The sequence below is a fragment of the Coturnix japonica genome, chromosome 2 (genome assembly GCF_001577835.2).
Source record: "Coturnix japonica isolate 7356 chromosome 2, Coturnix japonica 2.1, whole genome shotgun sequence".
Classification (NCBI taxonomy): domain Eukaryota; kingdom Metazoa; phylum Chordata; class Aves; order Galliformes; family Phasianidae; genus Coturnix; species Coturnix japonica.
The window spans coordinates 13,192,000-13,214,391 of NC_029517.1; the positions used below are offsets into that span (position 1 = coordinate 13,192,000).

General features: G+C 39.2%; 1 protein-coding gene across 10 annotated transcripts in view; it reads left to right on the plus strand.

Annotated features, from left to right (window-relative positions):
• The first annotated feature begins 1,700 nt into the window (after positions 1 to 1,700).
• Positions 1,701 to 22,392, plus strand: part of ZNF438 (zinc finger protein 438) — a 41,471-nt gene continuing 20,779 nt past the window's right edge. For 5 of the 10 annotated variants that reach the window (XM_015853176.2, XM_015853177.2, XM_015853178.2 and 2 more), the window contains exons 1-2: positions 1,836 to 2,201; positions 4,463 to 4,516. The gene's annotated coding sequence lies outside the window, so the exon portion shown is untranslated. Of the gene's footprint in view, positions 1,765 to 1,834; positions 2,202 to 4,462; positions 4,517 to 22,392 lie in introns of those variants that run through there. The other 5 variants (XM_015853169.2, XM_015853172.2, XM_032443049.1 and 2 more) reach the window with 4 other exon arrangements.

Sequence of the window (22,392 nt, forward strand, 5' to 3'; positions counted from 1 at the left end):
TCTTGGCTTGTCACAGTATTTTATTACCTTGCAGGATAGAGATCAACTTGTTGGGAATGAAATGAACACTTCAGAGCAAGCAGTTTGTGGGTTTTTTTAAACAATTTTTACTTAGCATCATCGTTCAAACCTTTCACATTGCTGAAATCTATTGCTGTCTTGGAAAAATCAGTCATTCTAAGCTGGTACAAAACCAGTTCAAAGACATATTCTTCTTACTTTACAGTTTCTTAGAAGCTCTTGAAAGTGTCACCTCAAAAGAATAATAAGAAGTACTAGAGAGTAAGTAAATATGTACTTACTCTCTACTATGGATATGAATTCTGGCCTTACTCATATTACAACACAAAAAGTAGCTTGAATGAATATTAGAGGTTGTGAAATCACAGCCTGAGAAGTTAGGAAATGCCAACCAATATTATTTTGACACTTACGCATTATGATACAGTTTTCAGTTATGTTCTGAATGTGTTTTAAGAGAATACATAAGCAAGAAAAGGTTCAGTGAGTCAGTAATTGCCAAGTGCTTACTTCTTTTTTATTGTGGGGACTGTGTGCAAGACTGTTATGCTTCTTATCCCTAAATTTGATGCTTCCTCCTTCTACCTGCTCCTGCAAATCCATCTTATTCCCCTTAAGCAGACTGAAGTCCATGCTGTGCGTAATGTCTGCATCTTTGTTCAGTCCCAGTCTCACTGCGCACTCAGTTTTAAGGTTAGATCAGAATGACTAGATGAAAACCTCCATGCAGCCATCCCATTGCACTGAGGGTATCTGACTGCTGAAGAGGTGGGATTTGTCAATTTGAGCTAGCAGCCTTAGGCTCCTCTTATAGTCAGAGAGAAACAGAAACTTACATCACTGATCCACTTGAGGCTTCAGGAGAGAAACTGCAGCTGAATGTATTGGCCTTTCTAGTTGTGTTGATATATGGCAAAAGTATTACTACACAAACACCTTGATTTTATTCTGAAAATATACCACTGCTAAATGCAAGAAAAGTACGTGAGCTTATGTACACCTATTTTTAATCCGTTTCATTATTCTCAACTACTAATGCTCTTCTAAGTAGTGCAAGTTTATACTGTACATTACTTTCCCAATATGTAGAGGGGCTCTTCCACACAAAATACCATCTTCAGCAAGAGCTGCCAGGAAGTCTTTTTCCCAGTATTCTGTTTTAAAACTCGACATTCCACATTAAAATTCATTACCACTGCTACAAAGTTTCTATAGCTTATCACAAAGTGTGGTTTGAGGAAAACTAATATACTCTATTAGAAGGAACTGATCTTTTCTGTGAATAGCGAATAGCCTACAGTGGAAGTTTATATTGTCTGAGTGATATCCTCATCAGTTATCTTCTTTCACCAGACAAAGATAAACTCGCTGTAGTATTTCATGGTGTATTTAAATGAAAACTAATAGCTGCTAAAGGCACAAACACATTAGCACATCAGAACGAATATTTGGTGTCTCTTCAGGTGGCAGGTAAATGCATCAACAACCATCGTGCGGTAATTATGTCTCATTTGTGGTTCAAAATCTCAGCGCATACACTGAGTTTGTATGTCATAGGCTTTGTAATTGTGTTCTGTGAGCACAGCCACCACAACAAACACCAGCCACCACAACAAACACCAGCCACCAACAGGGCGGCGCACAGGAACCAACCACCACAGGCCGAAGCCGCCCGGCGTTCCCGCCACGGCCGCCATTACGCCTGCGCCGGGCGGGCCGTGACGTCACGCCGTGTCGGTGAAGGTAAGTTCCCTTCCCCCGCGCGGTGGGAACCGCGGAACGGGGCGGGTGGAGGCGGGGCTGGGGCCGCTCCGTGTCCCGGCTTCAGGAGCCGGCGGTGCCGGGCGGTTCTGAGGCTGGACAAGGAGCCGGGCGGGGCGGAGGGTTGCGGTGGGGCTGGTGCTTTAGCCGGGCCGGGCTTGGAGCTGCGGCGCGGAAGTGCTGCGCGGGGTGAGATCCCGTGAGCACCGTGCCCGGATCCAGGCCTGGCCGTCGTATCAAACCGTGCCGCCTCCTCCGGGCTGTGCTGCCATCACTAACTCATCCCACGCTCCTTCCGGACCCCGGCAGCGCCCGGCCTTGGAAATGTGGAAATAGATGCGATCGGGGCGGAGGGCTTGTGTCCGAATGGGGCTGAGGCCTGTCACCTCCACAGCTCCTCGGGGCTTCGTGTTAACGAGGTAATGACCTTATCCCGTATCGGGGGAAGACCTGCTGGAGAGGAGCTCTGCTGAGAAGGACCTGGGCGTCCTGGTGGACGACAGATTGACCATGAGCCAGCAGTGTGTCCTGGCAGCCAAAAAAAGCCAATGGCATACTGGGGTGTACTTAAAAAAGAGCGTGTCCAGCAGGTCAAAGGAGGTGATCCTCCCCCTCTACTCTGCCCTGGTGAGGCCTCATCTGGAATATTGTGTCCAGTTCTGGCTCCCCAGTACAAAAAAGCAGGGATCTCTTGGAAAGAGGCAGCAGAGGGCCACAAAAGATGGTGAAGGGTCTGGAGCATCTCCCCTATGAGGAGAGACTTAGGGAACTGGGTCTGTTTAGCCTTGAGAAAAGAAGGCTGAGAGGGGACTTGATCCAGGTTTAAATACCTGAGGTGTGGGAGCCATAGTGGTGAGGCTGGTCCTTTTCAGTACTGCGCGGGGATAGGACTAGGGTAATGGGATGAAAGTACAGCATAGGAAGTCCGCACGAATGTGCGAAGAACTTCTTTACAGTGAGGGTGACGGAGCACTGGAACAGGCTGCCCAGGGAGGTGGTGAGTCTCCTTCTTCTGGAGATATTTAGACCCACCTGGACGCCTACCTGTGTGACATGGTGTAGGAGCCTGCTTTGGCAGGGGGTTGGACTCGATGATCTCTAGAGGTCCCTTCCAACCCCTACAATTCTGTGATTCTGTGATCCCAAGCACTGAGCGATCCTGCGTGCCTGGCGTTGGAAGAGCAAAGAAGGAAGTGCGTGAAGGCTGCCTAGAAGTGTTGTGGGAGGGCTGTAATGCTGCCTTCGGTGAGGCAGATGTGGAAGAAGCGTGAGGAAGGCTGGAGGCTGGCTGCACTTTGTCCTGCTCCATGGTCACGTTTGCTGGAAGGCTGTCCAGTTCTCAGTGCCTGAGCTGGGATCTGTGGGATACACCTTGCCTTCTATTGGCAGTCTTCTCCCCATCAAGTCAGGAGCCAAGCAAAAAGCTGCAGTCCTTTCCTCACTGTAACTCTTTGAAAGGGTTGACAATAGCAGGACACGGGGAAATGGTTTTAAGTTAAAAGGGGAAGAATTTAGGTTGGATGTTAGGGGGAATCTTCACTAGGAGAGTGGTTAGGCCTGGAACAGGCCTGCCAGGAGGCTGTGGATGCCCCGTCCTTGGAGGTGTTCAAGACCAGTTGGACGGGGCCCTGGCGAACCTGATCTAGTAAAGGTGTATGTTTGGTGGCCCTGCCAGGCAGGGGGGTTGGAACTACATGATCCTTGAGGTCCCTTCCAACCCGGGTCATTCTGTGATCTGTGTGATCTCTTTGGAGCTGTGTTAGGAGCCCGAGTCTCAGTCAGCAGCCTCATAACTGCCCTGCAGCTCACCTGGCTTAGTGTAGAAGTTACAGTCACGGATTTGCTTACGCTGATAGATTCGTAACTTGATATGAGCATTGGTATAAGTACTATGTAATAAAATCACGGAGATGGCTAAAGTAGGGTAAATATACAACTCCCCTGGATCACAGCGTTAGCTGAGCGCAGCTTGGTTTGCCAGTCAGAAGCCAAGATACTCAGTTGCTTTTTTGTTTCATTTTAATCTAATTTCACCATATCTACTTATTTTTAGTAGTAGTTCTGGTGGAGTTTCCTATTTATCTTCCAGTCTGTGAGAATATTGGAACTAGCAATGGCAGTGACAGCATATGATGAGATTTTTGACATTGCCACATATGACTTCGGGTATGGTTAGTAAATGTCATATGTATGTGCTTTTAATGTGCACGTTCAGTGATGTGGCTTAGTGTTTGAAGCGTTTGTGAGAAAATGGTGATAGTTTTGTGTTTGAACCAGTGTTTGAACCTGGTGAGATAGATATCGTCAGGTCAAAGGAAAATGATCAAATAGTGAAAACATAACTTGTGAAGGAAACTTGCTGGCAGTGTTATTACAGTTACAGGAACTTAGAGTTTTAAAAGGAAATGGTCACATAGGAAGGTGCTTACCTACAGTTATCTCAGCAATGTCGATTCAAGCATTTATTACTGTGTCTTGTAACCTAAATTATGGGAAATGTTTGATAAGCCTCAAAGGACGTGGGGTTGTGTGGCCCCTACTAAGAACAAACACATTTTAGGAGGAGTCTTGTCTATTTACTGCTTTCTTAAACATGTACCTTTGTTTGTAATTTAATATGATGTCCTGACCTTTGCAAAATACATTTGTTGAGATATTGGGTCTTTCTTCTTTGAAACAGGAATGAAGATGAATGAAATACTTCATTGGCCGTAGCAGGATCAGGATGTGCAAGGTGGGTACTCTGAAAGAATGCAGTAAGTATCCTTGCAGAGTATTGGAATGTTTTGCTCAGTATTTAAGTGCAAATTAATGGTGTTCTGTGAGGTAGAGTTTTAATTTCACAAGTAGAACCAATTTCCAATGATAGATTTATCTAGCTTACCTCGTTTTGGCTCTGGTAAGCTGCAGTGTCTCTTGCTGTCTTGGTGAAAAGGTTCTTTATTCTCCAAATACCACTTTAAGGAATATGTCGTCTCTTGTTTGGTCTGCATTACCACTGATCTTCATGAAAGCACATGAATAACAGGGTGGAATTCGTCTTGCATCTTATTTGGTGTTTGCTCATTTTAATGCGTTTTTGACTTACCATAGTACAGTACTTGCAGGTATTGGTTTGTTCTTAATAAGCTGATTAACTGAGTGTGGGAGATGTTCTAAAGTCTATTTTAGAGGATTATTTTCCTGGGTATTTATAGCATAAAGTTAAACATTTTAGGAAATGTTATCACAGTTTGTGGAGCTGGACAGTGAGCTCAGACAGTGTTTGATTCAAGTAGATGCAAGAGATGTGGGGGGGAAAAAGCACCATGCCTGACACATTCACCTTCCAGTATCAATAAACTTGGTTTGGGTTACCAGGTAGCTTCAGAGTTCATGGAGTTTTACCTGTTTGATTGAATTTGGCAGGTTAGTCAGAGAAATCTTGCTATGCTCAGTCTCCCACATCAAGTCAGACATTATTGATAACTGAAGATCAAAATATCTGTAGGAATTATTTTAAATGCCTTCTTTTTTTATTTAAAAAAAAAAAAAAAAAAGGCAGAAACCTAAGTGAGCTCTGCATTCTCTGGATAATTTGTGTTTGAGAACATCCAAACATCTGGAACACATATTGGTGATGTGAGTAAAAGAATTCAGTTTGTCCCTAGTTTGATTACAGGAGAAAAGGTGGTTGCATCTCACTGGTCTGTGTGTGTCTGCCTCTGCATCAGGTCACAGTGCAGCGGAATCCCCTTTAGGTACCATGGCTTGTTCTCTCAGGAGCGTCCATTTACTGCTTTGATCTTCTCATCAGTGGGGACACTGAGAACTTGTAGGCAGTAACATTGAGCCCTTGTCAATTTGAACCACATCAAGAGAGAAGACTGGCATGGTGACAAGTCCAGGAAGTTATATTTGCTTTTGTTTTCTATCAAACTCAAATGCAAACCTAAATGTAGGAAAGTATCAAAAGCAGCGTTCAGCAGGAAAAGACTACAGAATCAGCTCCTGCTCATTCCCACTGAACTGTTCTTTTTGTTCCATTACTGTTGTTTTCATCCCATTTAATGGAGGCTGCAGTTTTTGCTTTTGAGTGTAGTTAGCAACAGACTGACTGAAACTTACTGCATTTGGCTCTAGAGCAGCAAAGAGCAAATGTCAGGGAGGTGCTGTGACAGCAATAAAAGGGTTCAGAAAGCACGTGGGAATTTGGGGGGAGGTGACGGGGAAATTTTCCTCTTAATTTTCCCTGCTAGTATCTATATTGTAACATTAGAGTTGGTATTCAGTTCAAAACTTACTTTGCTGCAGGGATGGTGCGTTGACACGGGTGTGCTTTCCCACAGCTCAAATAGTGGAGAGTTTATTTATAAAGCAAAATGTACCTCTGAAATTATAATTGATACTGTAATTATGGAGAACTTGCCTTAAAGAGAAGCCTTAGTGGCCTGTGGGACGTTTTCCTGGCTTTGAACAGTCAAGATTTATACTACAGCATTTTCTCTGTATGAGTCTTAAACAGGAAACTCCCCCCATCAAGACAGAAAAACTTCAGTAATTAAGAGGTACTGTGATGGGGATAAGCCTAAAATAATGGTCAGCTTGAAATGTTCTGTATGGTAGGAACATCTAAATGGTCAGCTTTGCTTTACTTCTTGGAGGTCATCCCTTTTTCTAAAGTATTTGTTCAGAAGCCAGCAGTGCCCGGTGCCAGCCCTTCCATAAACCAACGTGTGCCAGATGTGTGTGGGATCCTGGGGAAGGTGGTTGCATTGGTTTCTCTATTGCACTTTGGTCATGAGCAGAATGCTTCAAAAGCTGCATGGCTTTTTTTTTCTCTTGTTCCAAAGACTGGCAATATTTTACCTTGGCCTTGGTAAAGAGGCCGGTTCTGAATGTGCTTTGTGTTAATTTGGTACCTGGTGGAACAATTGATTGTCTATCTCAATTATCTTTGTTTTTTTTTCTCTGCTTATTGTCTGCCTGTGCTTCAAGAGCACCTATTGCCACTGTGCAGTCTAGAGATGATGAGAACACAACCGCGGTCTAATTTGCAGTGATTTTGATCACAGGTTGCTATGTTTGAGAGTTGTGCCAACTCTCCCTTGCCGTGCATGTATAATGATGTACTTAATGCTTAGTGGAGCCTGAGGGATTTGTTCTCCTGTAGTGAAAAAGTGTCATTTATTTGTACAGTAATCTGGAGAGGAGGTTAGCAATACATCTGCAGATTTTTCTTGAGATGCTCTTCCTTTATCTTGTGTTTTATAAAGCCGTGCTGCCTCCTGCTTTGGGTGTTTGTGGTCTAGTGGTGACTGTAGCAGCCCTTATCATTTTCAGAAGGGATGGGATTGGAAGTAGAGGAATGTATCCCGATCACTGCATACAATCACAACATACAGAATAAGTCTTATTTTTTAAAGCAATTATTATAGCAGAATGAGTTGCCAGAAGCATCGTATCTGTAAGATATGTAGTATACTTGCTTTGTAGGGCTAATAAGATCATGACTGGAGTATACTGTTCAGATTTAGGAACGAGTCTTGCCATATTTTCTGCTGATTAGCAGAGTAGATGTACTGCTGTAAGAAAACAGGGCAAACCAGCTTGATTTTTAGCTGCAGCATTTTGAATGGAAGCTGGGTACAGTTTTTCTTCTGACTTGTGAGAGTGCTGTGCCAAGACCAGAGCTGCAGTTTGATGTCAGAGTTCTGCAGAGCAAGTTGCCCTAATTCTCTGCCTGCAAAGTGTTGCATCTCTTGGGTGTCTCCAGAAGCTTGTTGTGGAATTCCCACTGAGTTTAGAGCAATCTGGGCTCTATCCAGAGCAGATGATTTGTGTTTTGGAAAACAATTCAGTATTTTTGCACTGCAGATAAATAGACAAGGGAAAACTTAGATATTAAAATCTGTAATACAAAACAACTATATTTTCTTTTGTTTCCAACAAAATGGCAGTAATGAGTTGAAGAACTAAGTTTGACTTCAGCAATGACTTTTTGGCCTTAATTTAGTTCCTTGCTGCCCCGATTTCATGGCCATTATTAGACATTTTCATGTGTTTCTTTTGTATTTTGCTTTTGTATATTTTATGTTCCATAAGCTTTATTTCCTTAGTGGTTCTACTGAATGAGTGACTGCACATAGGTGTTGGTCTTGCAGTAGTTCACTCTGCGTGCAGAGCCAGTGGTGACCATGGATTATCTTAGAAGTGAAAGCAAGGAAAAGGAAACAGAATGTAAATCATGTAGAGTAGTTGAGAAAAGAAAGACTTGTAATAACTGAGTCATCATACACAAGGTGTGATCATGGTGGTAGCGCTGTTCTGATCTGTAACTTCAATGATAACCAAGGAAGCATGTGGCGCTTAAGTGATTTATTGTTTAAATTCCTTTTTTGGGGAGATCACTTGTACAACTCCTATGGGCATACAAGTGTTCCCTCCGTACAGGAACTTATTTTTGTATAATGTCATGAGGATACATCCACTGTAGTTTTTAATCAACAAATTAATACGAGCTCTGATACTTGGTTCTTTATTGCTTGTCAGGGTTATTTGCTAATACTTCATGGTATTATCTATCAATAGATACAAGGTAGTACGGTTTTCTTTAGTGTGAGCTTAAAAAACTAGAATCTCTTAAGGTGGAATTTTTTGTGAGTCTATGAAGAATATGTATGTGTGATCATACTCACTTTCCATCATGGCTTGGAGGCTTTGGAACTGGATTGAGCTACAGCCAGACTACTCAAATTCTCTCTGCGTCTCTAGAGAATAAAGACCTTTACAATCAAGTGCATAGGACAGCTAGAAGCCATCCCGCTGAGCTATAGGATTTACTTCAGGTTTTGGGAGACTCATTTTTGTGAAGTAGATAACTGAGAGAGCTGGTATTCTTGCTTGGATAATGCACTGTTTGTTTTGGAAGCAAGTTTCCTATGACTAAATAAGAACAAGATGTGTGACCACCTTCCAGGGAGGAGACTGTTTGGTCAGCATCAGATTAAAAGGAAAAATGTAGAAGAGGCAATTGCCCATTTTTACATAGTGTTTGAAATGTTTTCATTTTTCTTCTGAGCTTTAATTATACGGTATGTGAATGGCAACAAGAAAGGCCAGAGGTTTTCTTCTGTTCTTGGAAGTACGGCTTTATCACATCGTTGGGAATTTATAGCCTAGTAATATGCAGTGATTTTTCCATTCCTGCGTTTTACAATTGGTTTTGTAGAGCCGCAGAGTTTGGCAGCAGAGAGTTCATTTTTTCATGATTTTTTTTTTTTTTTTTGGCATGAAAGGGTTACTGTTCACGTTTCCTGTGTAATTCCTTCTGATCTTGCTGGGCTGTAATTACTTTCTTGATGTTAAACATTCCCAGGCTCCTATAACCTTCTAGCCTGCGTGCACTGGCCAAGTTTGTCCCAGGTGATCGTGTGGGCGAACCTCCTGTTTTTAAGGATAAAAATCTCTGCTTCCTGTGTAAGATAGGCCACATACTCGTTCTTTGCTGTGCAAACCCAGGAGAAATCTTTTTAAAAAAAATAATAAGGTATCACATCAGCCTCACAGATTTAGCATCTCAATTTGTGACAGGCAAAGTGAGTGGGTTTAGAATTTGCTGAATCTTGAACGATTTCTAGTTCACATTAAAGATTCGTCTCTTAATTCTTTTAGAAAATAGGTTAGGATATAAGAAAGATCTTGACTGTAGCGTCTCACTTCTGACTGTGTAACTGCCAAATGGTTTTAAGGTGGTTTAAATGTAGAACTACTTAGTCGAGCTTCCAGGATTTCTTTTTCCTTTTCATTTGAATTCTTTGCTGTAGTTGTTTATCTTGCCAAAAAAAAAATGAGGCTGCTCTTTGATTCTCTCCTCAACGTATAGTTCAGTTATCTCATATTTGTTCTAATTTTCAATTTGGTATGTAAGCAGTAAGTAAAGTATTATTTTCCTTTTTAATATAAGTATGTGCATAGAGCAGAAAACTTTTGGCTTCAGTGGTGTGGGAACTGCAGTGTTCTGTTCTGCAAGGCATTGAATTCCTCCAGGTGCTGCATTTAAACTATTCTTCAGCTCTTGTTTGGAGCAACCACCTGTAAGAATGCCTGTGTGATCTGCTCTCTGTGACCTTTATGCCACTTTCTCACAACATCCAGAAAGATGTGGGGTGGTGATAGTAACGGTGGCTGTCTGAAGTGTGGTGGATGCATAACTGTGTGTCAGCTCAGTGGGGCACAAATTAATAAAGGTAATAAATAGCAACGTTTCTTAGCTTCTCGTACGTTGGTATTGTATAAGTAGAAGTTAGGCCAGGGGGTGTTCCTGTTAACTGCTGATTTGCTAATGAAGGATGAGTGTATTTTAATGAGAACATCTTTTTATCAGGAGATGTTGAAGTTAATGGTTGAATTATAACTGGGATGCAGTAGGTGTTCGGCCCGGTTCTTAACTGCATTCTTTGTCATGTAGTTGGTAACATGGCTGCCAGGTATGTGTGTATTTGCTGTTGAATTTGGAGGTTTTTACCAACAGAGCCTAGAATAAAGCATGAACACACTAGAAAAGGAGATGAAGGTGGGAGGGAAAATCCACAAGAATAGAAAAACTAATCAAGAAACCAAGGAGCACTAAATGAATGTGACTGAACAGACAGGAGGTACTGCTGGTGTCTTGAAATTAAACAGTTTGTCAGTTAGTTATCATTACCTTCAAGTGAATTCCATGTGCCTGAGGTTTCGTATGGAACTCCATCTACATGTAGGGCTTCCCTAATGCATCAGGTTGGTGTTGTATTCTGAGCTTCCTGTGCAACAAGCACAGCTGGGAAGTGCTTTTGGTTCAAGCTCTTTCCAAACAGCTTCCTTTTGACTTTATATTAGGAAAACACTGACGAACTCAGAGTTAGTTGAAAATATGTGCAACTGTACTGAAGTCATCCATCCTAGGTGATGTTTGTAGCTGTGATGCAGGGAAGAACTGGACCTAAGATTAATGTATTCAGTATGGAGAAAAGGGTGATTGGTTTTAGCAAGCTAACATGAAATTAGGGAATAATCAGAATTAGATGAGCTTCTTGAGCTTTCAGACAATTTACTCAACTGTGCTTTTATATTCAGAGTTCTACAAGTTCTCTCCTTGAGGAGACATGTAAATTACTGTTATGACAAGGTGCATAAATATTCCTAGGGTTTGATAGTCATTAATCCATTTAACTTATCTAAGGCACAATTAAGTGGCTCAGTTTGAAGCGAGCTATAAAAAGTAACATGTAAACAAATGTAACACACATCGAGTGTAGTGGTGTGTGTTTTTATAGAACTGCAGACATTTGGGTTTTAGATGCAGTGGTTCCTCACTTTCCATGTTCACGAACTGAAGTTCAGTTGTGGAGTGCTGCTCGACTAGATCTTTGAGGGCAGGTTTTTTGTTGTTTATTTGAGTGACTTAATACTTTATCATGTATGCTCCAAGTACTGCTAAATTATTAATTAGCATTCTGATAGGGGTATGTTATTTACCACTGGTGCATAAAACAAATAATAGACTTTTTTTGTTGTTGTTGTTTTCTGGGATTTGCCCTAGTTCAGAAGCAGCTCTATATCCACCAATGAGAAAATCTCAATGCATACTGCTTGTGATGGAATAAAATCAGAACAAAACTGCCTTTCAGGGTCTCTTTTATAGATAATGTTTTTGCTGAGCTACCTACATGAGTTTGGCATCATGGATTGCAAATTAGGTTGTGCATTTCAGACTGCATTCTATGCTTCTTCCTTGGTTCACTATATTTACACACATCTGTACATATTTATATGTAAATACATTAACACTAGTATTCTTATGTGACTTGACTATAATCGTTGTTCTTAAATATAAGCATGCACAAGGTCTTTTTGCAGAGCTCTGCCATAATGTATTATTTACATACCATGTTTTAATTCCACCTATCTGCTTACTGCATTTATTCAGTAATGCTTCCTGACACGCTGCAGTTATTTGTGCTGTTCTTTATTTTAATGTACACATACTGAATTAATCGCTATATTTTCTCTCAAAACATTCAGGCCTTTTATGTAATACTTATTATAAAATATTGACAATGTAATGTTGGTTGGAGTATTGTAAAATTGGGCAGTGTGGGTATGGTTCATTGTGGTATGTCTTGCCCTGCATCTTTTCCTGGTAGAAAATAAGAGTTTTATGCATCAAAGTTTAGAAGAAAGAAGTACTCTCCTGTCTGACTGTATTACCTGAAAGAGAAAATATTTGACCTGAAAAGCTTGAAACAAATTTGAGTTTGTCAGAACGTATGCAAGGAAGAAGAGAAGAACAGACCAGCATGTCAGACTGCGGTTAGTTCTTGAGACAACAAACTCTACAGTTATACTGCCCAGCTGGAATCTCATGGTGTGAGTGCGATTTTATGGAGAGGAAAAACAACAGAAATAAACAACAAAACAAAAAAATCCCCACCAGCTGCCATCTTTCATTTAAAAAATGAAATGGGCATGATTTCTGTATAAACTCTTTTAAAATAAGATAATACACTGACAGAACCAACTGTGCTTTAAAGACCTGGCACTGAAAATAGTAATTTTTCAATGAGATGAGAATGTTTCCTACTCTCATAAGTTGGCTAGTGGAGTACTGTCACACTCACAATAGGCACAAAGTCCAGTGTGGTTTTCTTTTGAGATGGACACAAATACACGTGGGTACTGGTGATACGCTTCCCACTTCTAATATTTAATAGTTCCAAGTTTTCAAGATTCACAAAACATGAATTCAGTGAGTATTCTCACAGAGTTTTGCTAAACGTAAAATGTGGAGGCACTGATTGTTTGGAGGCAAAACAAACTTGTCTGCAATTTATTCATATTTGCAATACTGTAATAAGATTCCAGATAGCTGTTATTTCTGACCATGTAAAGGAAGCACACAAATATATTGATAGCTGATTTGCAGCTATTATTGACTAGTGAAATATTTTCTATTCCTTGTAGATAAATATAGGAATAAGATGCCTGGTAGGCTCAGCTAATACTAAGTGTTACTGCACAGCTGACCGCATTTAGATGCTGCTGTCTTAGCTGAATAAGAGAAGTGGTTTAAGCATAAGGATAGACCTGTAGGTATTTTGTTCTGTGCCAAGGGAGAATGAAGAGTCATAAAATTTTTAACATTTGGGATGAAATAACCACAGAAGCGCTGTCTGTATTTTAAGGCTTTCTAATTGTATGCTTTTAGATGACCAGTTTTGAAAATAAAAATATTTTACAATTTGAAAGGGGTTAGGGAACAGAAATACATTATATCTTCCATGTAGATAGACTTCTATTTTTGCCGTGTGGTCTGATGCTTTAAGTAGTTTTATGCTTTCTATGTTATCTATCAGAATATATATTCTCTAGATTTGTTACTTACTGGTGGCTTCTTTTAAAAAATCCTGTCTAAAGCTCTGCATTTCAGGAACTTAAAGTTCATTTTTCCATCTGTATAAAATGAATTTGGTTTCCATTCTGTGGATTTTCATCATTTTTACATCCAGCAAATGTTACAGCTACTGCAGTGAACAGTGGTGCAAATACTTACAAATTATATATCTATGAAGCCTGAAATACTGAATAAATGAGTTACCTATTCATCTGTGGTCAATGGTAATGCGTATTTTTTTTAGGTTAATCAAAGGAATGTGGTTTTTAGTGGAACTCTTTGTCAGTGCTTTTGCACATTTCTTTTTTTTTTTTTTTAAAGTTATTTAAGTCCAGACTTATGGCACAATCACTGACATTTACATGCTATGGATCATGAGGCCTGCATACAATAAAACATGCAGTAAGTAAACTGGTGTATCCAAAAGTCTTGTAGAAGAAAAGTAGAAAATGTCTTTCACAGTTCATCCATTTACTTTCACAGTTAGTACCTTATTAATTTCTTTTTTATATCCCCTACCCCTTCAAAAAACAAAAAATGATGTTTCTTAGGATCATACAATGGCATAGGTTGGAAGGGACCTTTAAAGGCTATTAGTTCTACCCTCCTGCTGTGGACAGAGTTGCCACCCTGTCCAAATCAGGCTGCTTAGGGTCCCTCTGACCTGGCCTTGAACATATGCAGGGATGGGACATCACAATAGTTCTGAGCAACTTATTCTGGTCCCTCACCACACTCTGAGTAAAAAATTCCTTTCTGACACCTAATCTAAACCTCCCTTTTCTTAGCTTAAAGCTATACCCCATTTTCTTGTTGCTAGCAGACCATGTAAAAAGTCAGTCTCCATCTTGTTATAAGCAACTTTTAAGTAATGGAAGGCTGCTGTAAGGTCTCCCTGGAGCCTTCTCCAGGCTGAGCAAGCCCAGCTCCCTGAGCCTTTCTTTGTAGGAGAGTGCTCCAGCCCTCTGAGCTCCTTAACCCTCTTCTGGATTCTGCAGCTCTGTGTATTTGGGCTGGATAAATGAATATTTGATGGAACAAAATAAAGTTGGCACGTAAAAAATACCAAATGTTCAGCACAGATTTTAAGTTATTTCACTATCAGTGAAAGGTCAGTAAACTTTGTAGAAAGTGAAATTGGTATGTAAGATTTTCTGCTTTGCTGCAAGGGAGACTGTTTGTTTATTCTTTTTTTTACAGCAATAAATTCAATAATATTCTTTCCATATTAAAAATCCTTTCTAAATCTGTGAGATACTGTGTATGTTGTCCAGACTTGTGTATTTCTGGTACTTACTGCAGGAAAAACAAAATGATAAATGAAACCAAATTGTAGATTCCTAATGAAAATGGTAGTGGACCCAAGTAATTTGTGTTTTAAAACATTTTTAATGAGCATTTACTTCAGAACCTTTATGAACCCTTAGCCTGATGGTCCAGCCAGTTTTCCATGCATCTGCTTCCTGATATGTTCCTTTCCATTTTGTCTGAGGGGATACTACGGGACACCATCTCAAAAGCATTTCTGTAGCCAGGATGAGCAGTGCCCTCTGCTCTCACTTAGTTCTTTCTGTGACGGGATGATTTACCCTTGAGAAATCTGTGTTGACTGTTCCCAGCCTCCTCCTTGTCACTCACGTGGCTGAAAATGGCTCTAAGGAGGGTTTACTCTGTGAACTTGCTGAGGACCAAGACTGGCCTGCAGTTCCCCAGCCTCTCTTTCTTGCTCATCTTGGAGACAAATATGCTGTGTGCCATTTTTCACTCTTTGTGAGTGTCCCTTAATGCTATGCTATTATTTCTAAATGTTAGAGAGCATCCTCACAGTGATATTTTTCTGCTCCCCTAGCACTCTTGGACACATCCTTTATAATCCTATGGTTTTGTTCATGTCCAGTTGTCTGTAGTATTCTCTTACTGAACTGCATCTTTCTCTGTTGTTGGTAACTTTATGTTAGTACCTCAGTCTTTCCTATGCTTTTTGTCACTAGGTCCCTTTTTCCCTTACACATTAGTTGTGCTATGCATCAGAATCGTATTTTGTACAGCCTTTCTTCTGTTGCTGGTATTGTTATAGGAGCTGCTTTTTCCCCCTTGTGATACTGTGGAAGGTGAGCATTGCCTTTCCTAACTCTATTTGTGCATCTTACACAGTGTCTCAAATAATTTAAACTGTACTGAAATTTAGAGGCATTCAATATGACTACTGAGGTTTGCTTTTGGCAATAAAATGGGAGTTAGTCCCACTAGCCAAAAATATATTTACTTCTTTCTGCTCAGCCAATTGAACTTCAGTTTCTGAATTTCAAGGATTGAAATGATTTAAGCACTATGGGTGTCCCATAAATAGTTCTCTGAGGATGGTTGAAAATCTACTGTTTGTCAGACCACAAAAGCCTGGTTGCTTTAAAATCTTGGTCATGCTTAATTGTTTTTACTCTTGAAGTACTAATTTAGTTTGGTCTTGCTTAGATTGAGATCAAACTAGTAAATTAGGAATACAAATATCCTTAGGAACAGAATGCAAAGCTGGAGGCCCAGGGAGAAAGAAGAATGTTCCCAGGGTTAGCATAGTCTGAGCACCACAGCTGGTTGTTGGATGTTATCCAGGAATAATTTTGACTCGTTTATTTCACATATTTTTCTCCATGAACATGTTTGGGGGACACTTCATTAAGTGTATCTAATAGTCTTTGAAGCTCTGTGTATTTAAGTTTTTCTTTTTTCAAAGAGCTAACAGGGTAGTGGATACAAAAATGGAAAAATAGTATTAGCAAGGATTATCTACACCATAAAAAGAACACAGTAGAATTGAATGAAGGCAGTGGAATAGGACAGGTTAAAACTCAATTTATTCTTTACGTGTTTATCTGCATGAAGACTTTCTTTAATAAGGTATGTTTTATTAGTAACATTGTGCAGACATACAATAACTAATCCTACAGAAGATATCATCTAAGTAAATCATAGAATTTGGGTATACGATTTGTCTGCAGATCTTGTCCTGTATACTGTGTGGCCAATGGCTCTCCATTCTGAGCAATAGACACTATTTAGTATTGCTTCTGGTTGCTAACCAATCAAGCAGTATCTTCAAATGTAGACAAGCCTGTGGAATATTTGGGTCTGTCTATGATTGGTATTAGGAAATGTATTTATACCATGTTGACTGAAACAAAAATAATAATACTATTTCATGATCTGCTTGTTCTTGAAAGAAATAATGTCTCAGTCCCTTTGGCCCAGCGGTTGATGTCAGTTGCATCATCCTGCTGGGAGCTCACAACCGGGGAATCAGGGCGTTCCATGCAGGAGAACTCAAAGCAATGTCTCCTTTCCTGAAGGAAGAGATGAATGTGACTGTAAGAGCAAAAAGTGTAGACTGAACAGTGGAACCTCTCTGTTAGGATTGAATATAACAGTTTGGGTGTGCAACAGCAGGGAGGGAGTATGCTGCTGCCTGTGCATGTTCTGAGCACACAGCTGCACAATTGCTTCTCTTGGTACAATCTTTGCAAGGGCTCTGTGGCTGAAGTCCGATTATTCAGCTGTCGAAGTTAATCGAAATTAATTTTGCAATAAAATTTTTGAATACATTGGTTGTATGTTTAGAATTCTTTTCGTCTAAATGAGAAACAAATGATTGTTCATTAACATGTAAGGTGCTACACTGGAGTTGGTTGGGAGGGAGCTAAGTTGCTTCTTAACAGCCTTTGTGGTACTGTGTTTTAAATTAGTGAGCAAAACAAAGCTGATAACAGCCATGCTCTTTTTGTTAAGTTCCAAATCTCAGTGTTAAGGAGTTCAGTCCCACTTCCTGGTTTATCATGTTTGCAGAACATAGGCTATTATTCTCAAGTAAATAGTGTTGTAAACAATCAAGATAATCAAGAAAACACAACTAAAACCCAGAAAAAAGGCCCTTAGCAATGAAACACTGACAGTCTGAGTTAGCAGTGCTGTAGACATAGTTTGGGGGCAGGATCAGTGTAGCGCAAAAGCAGTGAGAGCAGTCCTTAATATAATGTATGATACGGTTTAGTTTTTGCATCAGGAGGCCTTAGAATCTGTTGTACTTTGATCATAGACATGTGTATGATAGAGGTAAAGTGTATGATAGAGGTAAGTTCTTTTTTAGAATCTTGCACAACCAAACATCTTAAAAGAGATTAGTTGGTAGGCAGTTAGGATTTTAACATACTGGGAGTATATATCACCTCGGCCTAGCTAGTCTGTTAATTGATCAGCCACTTCCAAGTTGGCCATCTCACTTTCTCATTTTTGCCATGTACTGGTTTGCTCCTTTTATTTTTTTCTTTACAGCTCTTGAGTGCTTATTTTGTTTAAGTCTGCAAATAAGACTCTTCGAAGTTACTTATTAAAAATGTACTGTATTTTCTGTGTGGTGGATATAGCTGCACAAATGTGGATGTTTTTATTGGGTAGAGATTGTATCTTTCTGTAGTTATCTGGTTGACTTTCTAAGAAATTTCTTAGCGGAAATCTTACAGAAACAACTGTAAATGATGCTCGCTTTACATCACGTGGCAAAATTTAGTACTATTCAGCTTTGGAGCTGTAAAGACAAAACCGGTACTGTTATTTGAGTCAGATTTACAGAGACAATTCTCCTTGAAAGTCTGGAGTGGTTTTTTGATTGCTGAATTTTTATCAGGTGTTGGTTATCTGTCTTCTAATGTGAGTGCTAATGACATCTCCAGACTTCATTAAAATAAGAAAAGGCCTGTACAAAATCCTTCCTGAATGGCACAAGAGGTTGTGTCTTTTTTTAGTCTCCCCTGAGGGAATCAGTGTCCAAGTAACCTAAAATACTGTAATACAAATAGAAGTAGTGATTAGGGATTGATTGTTTCTCATTTAGTTTTCATGTAATTTCAAGGCCAGCTATGATTCTGTAAGATTTCGGTGCCATATTTCAGGCTTCATTTGGTGACCTTGTGCAGGTGAATATGTTCTTGCCTTAATCGTTAAACTTGTAATAGAATTTTATGGCTGTGTTATATGAGATATTCAAATACATTTTGAGTATGTGTAAGTTCTGAAGTATTGAGTATATCTAAAATATGTTAAGACCTCCATATTAAGGAAACAGAACACTTGATCTTTGCACAGCGCTGTAGTCTTGGTTGGTTATTTCTGTGGTCTAAACTGATAATAAGTTCCTAAAAGTGAATTTTCGCCAGAAAAATGTCACTAAACTACCAGTAATAGCTTATTCCTCAGCTTATTCCTCAAGTTGAAGAAGATGGAGAAAAGGAAGTAGTATGCAAGGAATGTTTTCTTCATCTTTCCTTTAGTAATCTTTAATTATTTCTGTTAGTAACTTTGTCAAACATGTAAGCCTCCTTCTACTCATTGAAATAACCGGTTTGTCTTTCATGTAAGAATAAACTGGAAAAAAATAAAGGTACGTGGTACTCTGTTAGAAAGTATCTTTTCTTACTGCCAGTCATGAAGAATTTAACTTCTTGACTGGCTACTGGTATAGCATGAAATGCAAGAATATCTGTACAGCTATTTCTGAAGTGTGGTGAAAGCACTGGAAAAGGAATTGCTGGAAAACTCTGTCATACAAATGCAGACTCAGTGTTACTGTAATTTTCAGATTATCCATTTGGACAAGTAGTAAACGTAATTTGATTTTTGAAGGGCATTTGTTGAATTGGATGTTTTCAAAACTCATCTGGATAAAGCCTTAAATTCAGGGCAGGTTGAACCTGCCTTGAGCAGGGAAATTGGGCTGGAAGACCTGCCAGGATCCCTGCAGGCCTTAATGTCTGTATGAGTACTTGTGTACACAATTATGGTCGTTTTTCTAATGTTGAGTAGGCTGTGCTATAAGTGCAGTGCAGCCACTGTCTACTATGTGTGATATTGTTTATCTGAAAGGAAAGCTGATACAGACAAATGAATATGTAATACAAAACTAAATTCTATGTTCTGTGCTTGTATGGCCGAAACAGTTATTAATTATGAACACCAATAAAGTAAAAAAAAGTCTCAATTTAATCAGTCATTACAAACTGTGTTGTGGCTTAGAAGCTTAATGATGTACTGCAATTCCACTATGAATGATGCTTCATATTGCTAACAGAACATTAAGATCTATAGGTTCTGTCTCATGGTCCTGCATTACTGAGAACTGCAGCAGAACATATTAGTGACTGTGACCAAACCAATAAATTAGTGCTTAGTTTGGGGCTAGGATAGCACAGGAGAAAACAGTACAAGGATGAACTGTGCAGTTTGAACTGAAAAATGAGTTCAGAAGTACTCATTGCCAAGTAAGAGTACTAGATGTCTCTGTTTCATGATTTTTAAAAATTAGAGGTCTATGGGGACAGGAAAGGGGAAAACAGCCATAAACTGGAGCATAGGAAGTTGTGCACCAGTATGCAGAGGAACTTCTCTACAGTCAGGGTGATGGAGCGCTGGAACGGGCTGCTCAGGGGCATTGTGGATTCTCCTTCTATGGAGATATTGAAGACCTGCCTGCATGCCTACCTATGCAGCCTGCTGTAGGGAGCCTGGTTTACATGGGGATTGGACTCGAGGATCTCTGGAAGTCCCTTCCAATGCCTAAATTCTGTGATTCTGTGAACCTGTAGAAATGTGGGAAAAATATTTTTGGTGTTCTAATTGTCTGCTGATAGTCATAATAACAGTTTTTCTGTTCTTAGTTCTTTTTAGATTTTGAAATGGTGGTGTTTTTACAAATGACAAATAGATAAATTTACAGTCATAAAAGAAACTGTTCAACTACAGTTTATTCTGTGCACATACATTTGATAAAATGATGAGTCGATATTTCTCCTTCTTCATTCAGTTAATATTGCTCCCATGCATACTTTTGAGAAACTTTTATATAGTTCTTTTCGAGACCTTGAGCTTACTTTCTTGGTACTGGTTACCATTGTGAAATATGAGTTTCTCTGACTTCTTAAGCTGTCTTCATCAGTAGAAAATTTTTGAGGTATCTTCGTTTCTGATCATGTATGTTTTGTTTTTATTTGTGTAAATGAAGAAATTGGTTTCAAGAGATAATATCTCCTGAAGAAAAGCAATCACCTTCAGTTGCTTTCTCTTTTAAGCCAAAAGATGCAGTCAGAAGCTGAACTTGTGCTACGGTGTTTTCTAAGTAAGCTTTCATTATCAACATGATATTACTGGAAATATCATAGAACCTGTTATGTAGGCACAGTTCCACTCTGACAGATGGGCGTAGTGTAGCTATGCCAGAGAACCATTACATAGATCACATAGCAGAGTATGAAGCAAAGAATTTTTGTCCAGGATTGCCACTGAGACATTCAGTGAGCTTGAAGTTCAGGAAATGTACTCTGGCTGGTCCATCACATAGGATGACCAAACATATAAAAATAGCCTGGGTTTTAAGTTCTGATGGGTTTTTACTGGGAGGGAAAAAAAGAGAAGAGACCAATTGCAGCGAGGCTTCTGTTTCTTTTTTTGGCTGTCTGCTGAAGTCACCAAATGGTCTCAGCCAAAAGAATTCTGCTTCAGGCACACGTTTCTCCCTGATTAATTACCTAGGTATGGGAACATTAGCAGTATGTAATCTGTCTTGTAAGAAAGTTGTTGTTTTAGTCTGTGTATATCTCTTTGGATACATAGTTGTAGGATAAGGAGCTAGTGATGTAGGGCGATGTACTGGTGTGAAAATAGGATTAAAACAGAAATTTTTCAGCAATAATAAATAAAGCTTCTGACTGAAGATTTGGATAGTGAAAGCACTGCAGGATTTTGGCAGATACTGATACTTGAACAAATGCCTTTGTGTGTTGCACTAGTCGGTCTTTATTTATGTCATTGTCATTTTCTCAGAATTACTACACAGTTTCAGTGTTCTAATCCTTTGTTTCAAGTCTAATCAGCCTTTAAATACATAGATTTTGCTAACTTTCCTGGCAGCTATTGCTAATCTGTACTTTTTTGGGGAGCTTGGTTTCTATAAAGTTTCAAAATGTTAGGAATAGTGATGGTGTGGGACACAGTATGAGAAAGAACAGCTGTGAAAAATGAAGTGAATAAAATGGCTTTTTAAACATTAATTGATATTTCATGGGCTTCTGTTAGGAGGACATTTTCTTAATTGTGCTAAGTACTTCATTTTTTTCTTTTTGGCTAAATATTTTCCATCTGAAATGAAAGTACGTAATACTATTTAACTAATGCTTTATTGAATGCTTGTTCTAAATTAGAATTTGAAATTAAGCTTAATATGAAATTATAAAATCTGATATAATGCTTTCTTTTAGTACCTGAACTAATATTCACTGCATTAGATGGTATAGTCATCATGAAGAAGCTTTGTTTTTCTAACAAATGTACCAAAAATAGATTCACTTAGGGTCATAGTGGTTTAGTTTAATACTATTAAGATAGTAAGTACTGTAATTACTTTCAGATAGTTCACCTTTCCCAGAGGATGAAATTTTTAGTTTTGATGCTTCTTAAAGCATGAGAATAACAGTAAAATTAATGTCATAACCTTTGCAGCCTATTTATCATTTTCTGTGTAGTATCCTGAAGCATTTTGTCTAACATTTAAAGTAAACATCCTGGTATGAACAAGCATCAAATTAGGTTAATTGAGTTCACCTCATATTCAGAGCCAACGTGTCTGTCAGGACATCAGTTTCCTATAAAGACCTACGAGTGAGTGTCTTTCCATGAAGATTACTTTTGAATTACTACAAGTGCATGCTCTACTTCCTTTGATTGTTGAAGAGAATTTACCATGTAGCTTTAAGACTCTTTTTTCTTTTATTTGATTTTTTTAAATTATTTTTTTCAATTTGGTACTTATCCTTTCATTCTGTTGTAACGTAAGGAGTAGTGTAAACATGATAGAGCTTTTTTGCAGCATTAAGCTGAATTTGACTTTTTAATTCTATCCAACTTTAACTCCACTTGTTTGAAATTCTCCGATCCACTAACAGCAGATTTCAAGGGACTACTCTGTGGTCTGGAGTACTGCAGTGTCTTTTTTTAACTGTCCTCTCTTAGCATTACAAGATGAACAAAATAGATTTTAAGATTCTATAGAAATGTAAAGTTTTGCCATTTGGTAGAATGACATAAAATTGATTATATTGGTCCATATTCATTGTCATCTTTAGAATCATAGAATCACCAAGGTTGGAAAAGACCCACAG